We start from the raw sequence: 10,357 nt of genomic DNA, 5'->3' as shown, positions 1-10,357 counted from the left end.
TATTATTATTTGAAGTCTTTGTAGCTGCAGAATAATGCTTACACCCACACTATGTGTTTCCAGTTATACAACAAGTTAAGTTGCTGGTCACACGCAACGGGATTATATCTTCTATTTTATTACTGCAGAATCCGAAGAATGTAGTAGGCACATGACTATTGTGGTGGTCAACCAAGAAAAAAGGGGTGTGACCAGATCTGGGTCCAGATTTACTGGGCTTTTGCACCTGTTCAACTTTTCTTCGATATTATTTCTAGAATCAATAAAAAAAATAAAAGAACAATTAAGGATGAAAGACTCATATTAACACAGTTTCATGTTTGTTTGTTTTTCATTGTTATCTACTTGGTTGGTCACATATTTTGCTAACTATTTGTGCAAACTAAATACTATATAGTACTGTTTATTTATGTTTGTGGAAACTATAGAGTCCATGAGCAATATCTACAGCTATTTAACTATTGACTATGTAATGGTGTTGATAACAAGTGGGTTGGGCCAGGTGGTAAAACACTGACAGACCAGTTAGGCAGCTTGTTGAGATATACACTGAGTATACAAAACATTCAGATGAGGCCCATAGTGCAGTGGCACATACTTAAAAGGGCTTCAGTTTGTGCTTAACAATCCAATCTACTGTTATGTTTTGTATATCCCCACGGTATATAATACGGTTTACAGAGAAAGTACACAAACACCAAAAAAGTATACTGTTTTTGTTTTAAGTAAGGTGATCTCCTTCTCATGTCATACCACAGTGTAATTACTTAACACTAACTTTCCTTGTTATCTTATCAAATAGCATAGTAGCATCTGAACCTTTGTTGAAGTGTTTTTCATTTACTGCCCATGTGGATATGCCTTGTTTGACACTGTTTCCGCATATGAATGAGGGAGTTCGACTAAGCTGAACCGGTGTGCACCGGGCTATGGCTCATGACGTGAACGGGCGATTTGTTGTGGCCTGTTCCACCTGTGCCCAACGCAAGTCCTCACGACAGCAATCGGCTGGGTTGCTCTAACCTCTGCCCATCCCCAGCCGGCCCTGGTCCCACCTGTCCGTAGACTTTATCACAGGGTTACTTCCATTCCAAGGGCTTACTACTATCCTGGTGGCCGTTGATCAGTTCTCCAAGGCAGCCCATTTCATTGCCTTACCCAAGTTGCCCTCAGCGAAGGAGACTGCTGATCTCATGATTAACCATGTCTTTCGACTATACAGACTTACCTAGGACATCGTCTCGGATCGTGGGCCCCAGTTCATTGCACGGTATTGGAAAGCCTTCTGCTCCCTGTTGGGGGCGTTAATGAGTCTCTCCTCGGGATTCCACCTACCCGCCAAACGGAGCGGGCCAACACGGAGCTGGAGAAATTCCTCTGCTGTTTCGTCTCCACCCAGACAAACCAGTTTGTCCTGTGCCAGCGCTCCGCCCTTGCTGGGCTAAAATACCCATCCAGCCAGGACGGGGTGTGCCAGCCCTAAGCTCCAGACCTCCAGTGCGCCTCCACGGCCCAGTATACCATGTGCCTGCTCTGCGCACCCGGTCTCCAGTGCGTCTCCCCAGTCCGGTGAGACCGGTTCCAGCTCCACGTAGGAAGCCTCCAGTGATGATCTATGGTCCGAAGCCTCCAGTGATGATCCATGGCCCGGAGCCTGTAGGGATGATCCATGGCACGAAGCCTCCAGTGATAATCCATGGCCCGGAGCCTGTAGGGATAATCCATGGCAAGAAGCCTGTAGGGATGATCCATGGCCCGGAGCCTGTAGGGATGATACATGGCATGACGCCTCCAGTGATAATCCATGGCGCGGAGCCTCCAGTGATGATCCATGCCACAAAGCCTCCAGTGATGATCCATGGCGCGGAACCTGTAGCGATGATCCATGGCACGGAGCCTACAGCAATGCTCTCCAGTCCGGAGCCTTCAGCGACGCTCCCCAGTCCGGAGCCTCCAGCGACGCTCCCCATTCCGGAGCCTCCAGCGACGCTCCCCAGTCCGGAACCTCCTGAGACGGCCTGCAGCCCGGAGTCTTCAGCGATGGTCTGCAGCCCAGAGTCTTCAGCGGCGGTCTGCAGCCCAGAGTCTTCAGCGGCGGTCTGCAGCCCAGAGTCTTCAGCGACGGTCTGCAGCCCAGAGTCTTCAGCGACGGTCTGCAGCCCAGAGTCTTCAGCGGCGGTCTGCAGCCCAGAGTCTTCAGCGATGGTCTGCAGCCCAGAGTCTTCAGCGGCGGTCTCCAGCCCAGAGTCTTCAGCGGCGGTCTCCAGCCCAGAGTCTTCAGCGGCGGTCTGCAGCCCAGAGTCTTCAGCGGCGGTCTGCAGCCCAGAGTCTTCAGCGGCGGTCTGCAGCCCAGGGTCTTCAGCGGCGGTTGGCAGTTCAGAGCCTCCGGTGATGATCCACGGTCTGGTTCCTTCAGCGACACAGAAGCGGGGATCAGCGGGCGGTGTGGGGGCTATGCCCCGAACCAGAGCCGCCGCCAAGTATAGATGTCCACCCGGACCCCCCGCAGCTGCCTATCGTTGTCTCTGATTGGGAACTATACTTAGGCAGCCCTTTTTCCCTCCTTGAGTTGTGGGATCTTATTTTTGTACTGCTTTGTAAAGCCTGCAAGATGTGACGGTCTTTTTCCATTGTTTATTATTTTGTTTAAGTGTTCAGAGTTAAAAACCTCTTATGGACATACTCACCAATATCCAATGGTAGCTATAATTTCTCAAACATATGACTATTTTACACCATTTGAAAGATAAGACTCTCCTTTATCTAACCACATTGTCCGATTTCAAAAAGGCTTTACAGCGAAAGCAAAACATTAGATTATGTCAGGAGAGTACCCAGCCAGAAATAATCACACACCCATTTTTCAAGCTAGCCATATATGTCACAAAAACCAAAACCACAGCTAAATGCAGCACTAACCTTTGATGATCTTCAACAGATGACACTCCTAGGACATTATGTTATACAATACATGCATGTTTTGTTCAATCAAGTTCATATTTATATCAAAAAACAGCTTTTTACATTAGCATGTTTTGTTCAGAACTAGCATACCCACCGAAAACTTCCGGTGAATTTACTAAATTACTCACGATAAACGTTGACAAAAAAACATAACAATTTTTAAAAGAATTATAGATACAGAACTCCTTTATGCAATCGCGGTGTCGGATTTTAAAATAGCTATTCGGTGAAAGCACATTTTGCAATATTCTGAGTAGATAGCCCGGCCATCACGGCTTGCTATTTTGACACCCACCAAGTTTGGCACTCACCAAACTCAGATTTACTATAAGAAAAATTGGATTACCTTTGCTGTTCTTCGTCAGAATGCACTCCCAGGACTTCTACTTCAACAACCAATGTTGTTTTGGTTCGAAATAATCCATAGTTATATCCAAATAGCTCCGTTTTGTTGTTGAAGTAGAAGGGTGACGCGCTGATGCGTTTCGTGACAAAAAATTTCAAAATATTCCATTACCGTACTTCGAAGCATGTCAAACGCTGTTTAAAATCAATTTTTATGCGATTTTTCTCGTAAAATAGCGATAATATTCCAACCGGGAGACTTTGTATCCGTTCAAACACTGAAAGAAAAACATGGAGTCGTCACATGCACGCGCGCACCAGTGTCATTGTCCTCAAAAGGACCACTCTCCAAAACCCCTGCTGTTTTTCGCCCAGAGACTGCAGAGCTATCATTCCACGTTCTGGCGCCTTCCTAGAGCCAATGAAAGCCTTAGAAAATGTCACGTTACAGCACAGAGGCTGTATTTTCGACAGAGAGGCTATAGAAGGACAAGAAATGGTCAGACAGGGCACTTCCCATATAGAATCTTCTCAGGTTTTGGCCTGCCATATGAGTTCTGTTATACTCACAGACACCATTCAAACAGTTTTAGAAACTTCAGAGTGTTTTCTATCCAAATCTACTAATTATATGCATATTCTAGTTTCTGGGCAGGAGTATTAACCAGATTAAATCGGGTACGTTTTTTATCCGGCCGTGAAAATACTGCCCCCTGTCCCAAACAGGTTAAAATAAATATCAAGATGAACACATACCACGCTGCACCTTGGTCTACTCCTTTGGACAACCGTTACATAACCACTGATTCCTCGTCTGGTCTCTTCTCTGCACCTGGGTCCAACCTTACCACGTCACACTTTCCTGATGCCTATTAAATCATTTTATAATTTGTTTTATTTTCCATCATTCACACTATGAAAATAGATACTTGATACAAATAGGCTATCCAATATCATAGCTTAGGCTACATGCTATTGCATAAACACACAGACAATAGGTCATACATTGGTTACTGACATGATAGAAAAGTCCCTAGTGGGCTAAGCCGATATGACGTCTTGGTAGACAAAGGAAAGAGGGTGGGGACAGCTCAAGAGCGGGAAACTCAGAGAGTATTCACTGTAATACAGTTGATAAGTACACTCCTGAAATGCTAATATTTTTAACATGAACAGCCTCTCATTCGAAAATAAATAGCAATTTACATATCTACGAGTGTATGCCTTTGTTGTCCCTCTCTGTGATCACTGGTCCGTCTGCTGGATAGTCAGTCGACAGAAAGCCTCTGGAAAGCGCTCCTCTCTGTTCTCATGGGGAAGTTAAGAACTAGATTTGTTTTCTGCTCTGGTGGCCTCGTACAGTGTTGCACGTAGTCACGAATCCCCCCCCCCCTGCTCACCATTGGTCTGGGCTAGTATTCCACCCTTTTGTGTCTCGTGACCCCCCCACCAGCGGTTGGTGTTGGTATCCAAGGCACAAAGGAAAAGGTCAGACCCTATGTACGAGTTGTCAGCGGCCGCGTTGTTATGAGAATGGCTGTAACATTTCAACCAAATCTCCTGGTGTTTGTGCTTCAAAACGCTCAGTGGCTGTCGAGGCTTGTCATCACAGCATCTACGTGAGACAACCTCTTCAGTACCTGCGAACTGAGACGAGGATATCTGTCTGTGATATCGCAAAGTGTTTCACCAGTGGGAGTCATCGGGTCAGATGCTGGACTGACGCCATTAGTATCATTGTAAGGGCTGACAGTCCCCCACAAAGTGGAAGATGTATCATCGGAAGCAGAGTATACTCTGCGCATCAATGTTTTTCTTGCTGAGACGGCCGCAGTGCTTGCGGAAGTGTCTGAAGGGCAAGAGAAGTTCATCTCAACTACAGTATTGCATGACTTCAAGGAGGAGGGAAGTTGCTCAATCACAGAGATTGCTGACTCTAAATCATGAAAATAATGGTCAATCAGGTTTGCTGATTGAATGTGTCAAGATATCTTAATATCTCCTTGGATCGGATTCTGCACCAAGAGGTTTTGAAACGTCTTTTTCCCAAGGGGTGCTTTCGACAGATACACCTTGTGGATGACTGCGTTGCATTTAGCATTGGGGGAAGACAGTGTGGAAGGCACTGTGACCTGTGAACATACATGGTTGGTTTTCCAATCAATCAGTGGGAGTAACCGATCCATCAAGTCTGCACCGAGCAGCAGGATTTCAGATTCGAGACTGATTCGAGTCTATAGACAAAGCTTGTGGGCTTGTTCCTTGATCGAGCAGGCCCTGGATAGGGTCTCGAGTGAGAGCGGGAGAAATTCGATGTTTAACTTCCTTGCTAAGGGTGTTAATTCCTGCGGACCTGGTGTCTGGCAATTCCCTGTCTGGTCCTTTACAGTTATTTCGACCGCGGTGGTTATTGGAGTCACGGTTTTGCGGTAGAAAACGTTGTTGTGCGTCATCTCTCAATGCTGCAATACCTGATAATGCACCCTCTAACTGGATAAAGTGCTCCTGGTCAAACTTCAAAACCGAGTTGTCAGGGCTCTTAGCGTGGCGAGCTTTTGATGCCTCAAAAGCTGTGCTTGCAAGCTCTCTGAGTTGTAAGATAGGCAAGCCAACATGGGCTGTAGGGCCCAAGTAGGTAATGAAGGTGGGATACATGTTTGGCAGAAACATTTGTTTGAATTGTAACAGCTCTTCCATTCCTGTTTTAGTGAGTAGGCCAAAGTAAGCTGAACGAAGCCTATGATAGTAAGCTTGTGGGTGTTCATTCCGAACTTGTTTGGCCATGTTAGCTAGTGAGCTATCGTGTTTTTGAGTCGCAGAACCACTGAATTCTAATTTCAAAGCTGTGACAAGTTTAGCATAGTCGTTTAGCATGTGTTGCTGTTGTAGATGAATGAACCTCGTCACGTGTCTATTCGACGTTCACTTCAACAGGTAAACCAACGTCAGAACTCGTAGTGTTCGGGTAGCTATGCAATGCATCCTCTATGTCAGTTAGGAATGTCTCAGTATCGTTTGGCTGACCTGGAACGGGGTCAAAGGTGTGGAAATTTTGGCGAGTTTGTCAAGACGTTCCGCGCCAAGCGGGTGGAGAGGGTTGGCTTCATCCTGTGGGGAAATTGGGGCCGAAAGGCCAAGAGGAGAAGCCAAGCTTTGTCTTTGTTGGCGAAGAGGCGCCATATTACTCAGTGCCGAATGGCCAAGAGGAGAAGACTAAGGGACACATGAGGGAGGCAAAGTCTGAAACCTTTTATCGTCTTCACTCATTTGAGCACCGGGCTACGGTTGCTTGGTTGGGTAGTCACGCTGTAGCGTGTGACCGTTCTGGAATTCCACCAGATTGTACCTAAGGGTGGTATTCTGCTGCATTGCAGAGTCCACTTGAGTCCTGATATTGGACACGTGAGTGTCGCACTTGCCCCTTTCGGTCTCCTACTCATATGTCATGGTTTGCAGATGTCTTGAGTATGGAATATGGAGTGAGAGTCTTGAGTATTGAGTATGGAGTGAGAGATTCAGTCATGATATTTCTGCCGCTTGGTTAGAAATCAATATTTCCATCTTTATCACCTGAGTTCTCTCATCATTCATTTGGTCAGCGACTTCAATGAGTTCTGCTGATCTGTCATTCAACTTAGTCATTGTGTTCATTAACTGATCGGCTTTGGTCTGCAGCCTTTGCAGTAGAACATTGTTACTTTGAGTAACGTTCAACAAAACTGCATGCATGTTATCAAGTTGCACGGTTCTGTTTGTAGATAACTCGTCAGATTTATCTAGTTTGGCGTGGACATCGTCCTATTTAGTTTTGGCTAAATCGAGTTCTTCCTGTAGAATATGATTTTGTTCCAGTAGAAGACAATTTGGTTGAAGAGTTTGCGCTTGTTCGTCATCATAAGCTTTTGCAATTACATTTAATTGTTCAGTTTTCTTTGCTAGCACTAAGTTACCGGAACTCGCAGTAATATTAGACAACAGATACACCTATGGCCTAGCCACGCTGTCTAAGTGTGGTAGACGGAGATGATTATCGCTGGGTCAGCTAATATCTCCTCAAATTTCAATCGGCTGGCCCTATGTCCTTGCTCGAGAAATGAATAATGACCGAGTCTACCCGCTTCTGAAACACGAGAAACAGAAATAGCACGTTTGGCCCAACGCATCTATTTGTCAAATTTCTATAATTAGCTGGATCGTGTCCTAGCACTAAAAATGTAATGTAACCCTACACTGACTATGTCAGAGAAACAACACGGAGGCAACCTCCTTGTATTGTTCAAATGTCAACACACGCAACCAAAAATTCCTGTCTACAACTCCCATGTTGTATAACATAATCTGGGTGCATAATGCAATCTGCTTTCCAATTTTATATAGACTGAATCAAAATAAATGCCTCATTCTATCTTAGATTCCTCGCACGGGAACATCATTATGTCGTAGCGTTGACTATCATTAAATGTGAAGACTGTATATTATCAAATAAATTCTCTATGTGTAATTTAATTACGCGATTAAACTAATCATGTAACTTTAATTAACTAGGAAGTCAGGGAACCATGGAAAAATGTTGTTCATAGAGTGTCAATTTCCCGAAAATAACTCTTCAGATATTTTCATATCTTATCAATTACAGTCACTTATTCATTTATTATTATCTCATCACTCATTACTGAACATCGCAAACTCTTAGATATCTGCACAAACCCTAACATAAATCACGAATCAGCGATATACAAATTGGCTTAATTATTCATTTACTAACTAATCAATCACAGAATTACATAAACACACATACAATAGGTCATACATTGGTTACTGATATGATAGAAAAGTCCCTAGTGGGCTAAGCCGATATGACGGCTTGGTAGACAAAGGAAAGAGGGTGGGGACAGCTCAACAGCGGAAAACTCAGAGAGAATTCACTGTAATACAGTTGATAACTACACTCATGAAATGCTAGTACTTTTAACATGAACAGCCTCTCATTCGAAAAGAAATAGCAATTTACATATTTACGAGTGCATGCCTTTGTTGTCCCTCTCTGTGATCACTGGTCCGTCTGTTGAATAGTCAGTAGTTTGATCTCTGGTTTGTCCACCAGAGATCAAAGTCTGTTGGAGTTGTAGGTTGTTATAATGGATACTTCAGAGTACCATTCTGAATTGTTCTTAGGTCGGATGCGTTTACCAAACTAAACTATTTAAACAGCTGCAGCCTGAATACTTGTTCTTTAGTTTGTAGATTTCTTAGCCATTTCAACGTGGGAACTCCCGTCCCTGAGTTTTTTACTAATGTCAATTTTGTTGGAAGTGGCTTTTATACTAGAGTAGAAAAGGGGGCGGTCCATGACAACAATGTAAATGTCTGTACTCACGGGGTGTCGTCACTGACTAGTTAAAACTTGATATGAAAACCCATACTCTCATTTAGAAGGCTAACATCACATTTCATCTTCTCACAAATAGTTCCTTCGGTAGGAGTCGTGACATCCACAGTAAGAACCTCATACCAACGGTCAAACATTGTGGTGGTAGTGTGATGGTTTGGGGATACTTTGCTGCCTTAGGACCTGGACAACTTGCCTTAATAGAAGGAACCACGAATTCTGCTCTGTATCAAAATTCTACAGGAGAATGTCAGGCCATCCGTCTGTGAGCTGAAACTGAAGCACAGCTGGGTTATGCAGCAAGACAATGATCCAAAACACACGATCAAGTCTACATGAAGATGACTAAAAAACAACAAATTTGAAGTTTTGGAACAGCCTAGTCAAAATCTAGACCTAATCCCAATTGAGATGTGGCAGGACTTGAAACGAGCAGTTCATGCTTGAAACCCCACAAATGCTTAGATAAAGCAGTTCTACATGCAAGTGTGGGCCAAAATTCCTCCACAGCAATGTGAGAGACTGATCAACAACTACAGGAAGCATTTGGCTTCAGTCATTGCAGCTAAAGGTGGCAAAACCAGTTATTGAGTGTAAGGGGAATTGGGTGTTATAACTTTGTTCAATAAATAAATAAAATAAGTATCCATTTTTGTTTGTTATTTGTTACCTCGGGTTCCCTTTATGTAATATTAGGTTTAGGTTGAAGATCTGATAACATTCAATATTACAAATATGCAAAAATAGAGAAAATCAGAAAGGGGGGAAAATACTTTTTCATGGCACTGTAGGTCTCTCCATGGGTGGGAGATGGACATTTAAGCTTATCAACGATCTCTTTATTTTGAGAATGGCTTACCAAGAAAAACTTCCAAAAGGACTAATTCAAAGTAAAAAGGAGTTGGAGCACTCAACAAAAAAAGGCTGAGATTGATTTCTTATTGCTCACTTTACTCCATTGTACAGGATGCGAACAGGTAACTGAGGTTTCAAAGTCAAGCTGACGTCTTCGTCAGTGACCTGACCATTGCACATAGCTCCTATTTATAGCCTAAAACAAAGAGGCATTCTGGAAGTACTCCTTAGAAACTGTGGATCCAAAGGGGCTGAATTAAGATTTTCACTGTTCTCATTTCTATAATGTTGTTGCCTGTCTCCGGATTCACAGACACTCAAATATCACCTATGTATATTTTGACATGAACTATTGATTAATGAGACACAATATTTATCTTATTTTTTTGTGCTATAATTTGACATTTACCTTGAAACATTATCATTATAAAATATTTTACATTGTTGTGTCTCAATGGGCCACTAGGCTACAAATAGGATCAATGTGTAATGGTCAGGTCACTCTGAGGAAGACGTCAGCTTGACCTCGAAACGCCAGTCACTTGTTTGCATCCTGTACAATGGATTAAAGTGAGCAATAAGAAATCAATCTCTGGCGTATGCAGAGCTGTGGGATATCACCTCAAGCATGCCCCTGGTAGAGCCGGGGGTGGTGTTTACCACACCTACAGCAGGCTTGAAAAGTGGGATTGTTCTATTTGGCTTTGTCTGAAAAGTGGGATTGATCTGTTTTGTCTTTGTTTGTTTCAGTAGTTAAATCCTTTGACTTATTGTTGATTTCATAATTTTTCATTTTCAACAAAA

This window comes from Salmo trutta, chromosome 18 (assembly GCF_901001165.1).
Source record: "Salmo trutta chromosome 18, fSalTru1.1, whole genome shotgun sequence".
In the NCBI taxonomy this organism is placed as follows: Eukaryota; Metazoa; Chordata; class Actinopteri; order Salmoniformes; family Salmonidae; genus Salmo; species Salmo trutta.
The sequence above is the reverse complement of the archived record's forward strand: the minus strand, read 5'-3'. Positions refer to the sequence as shown.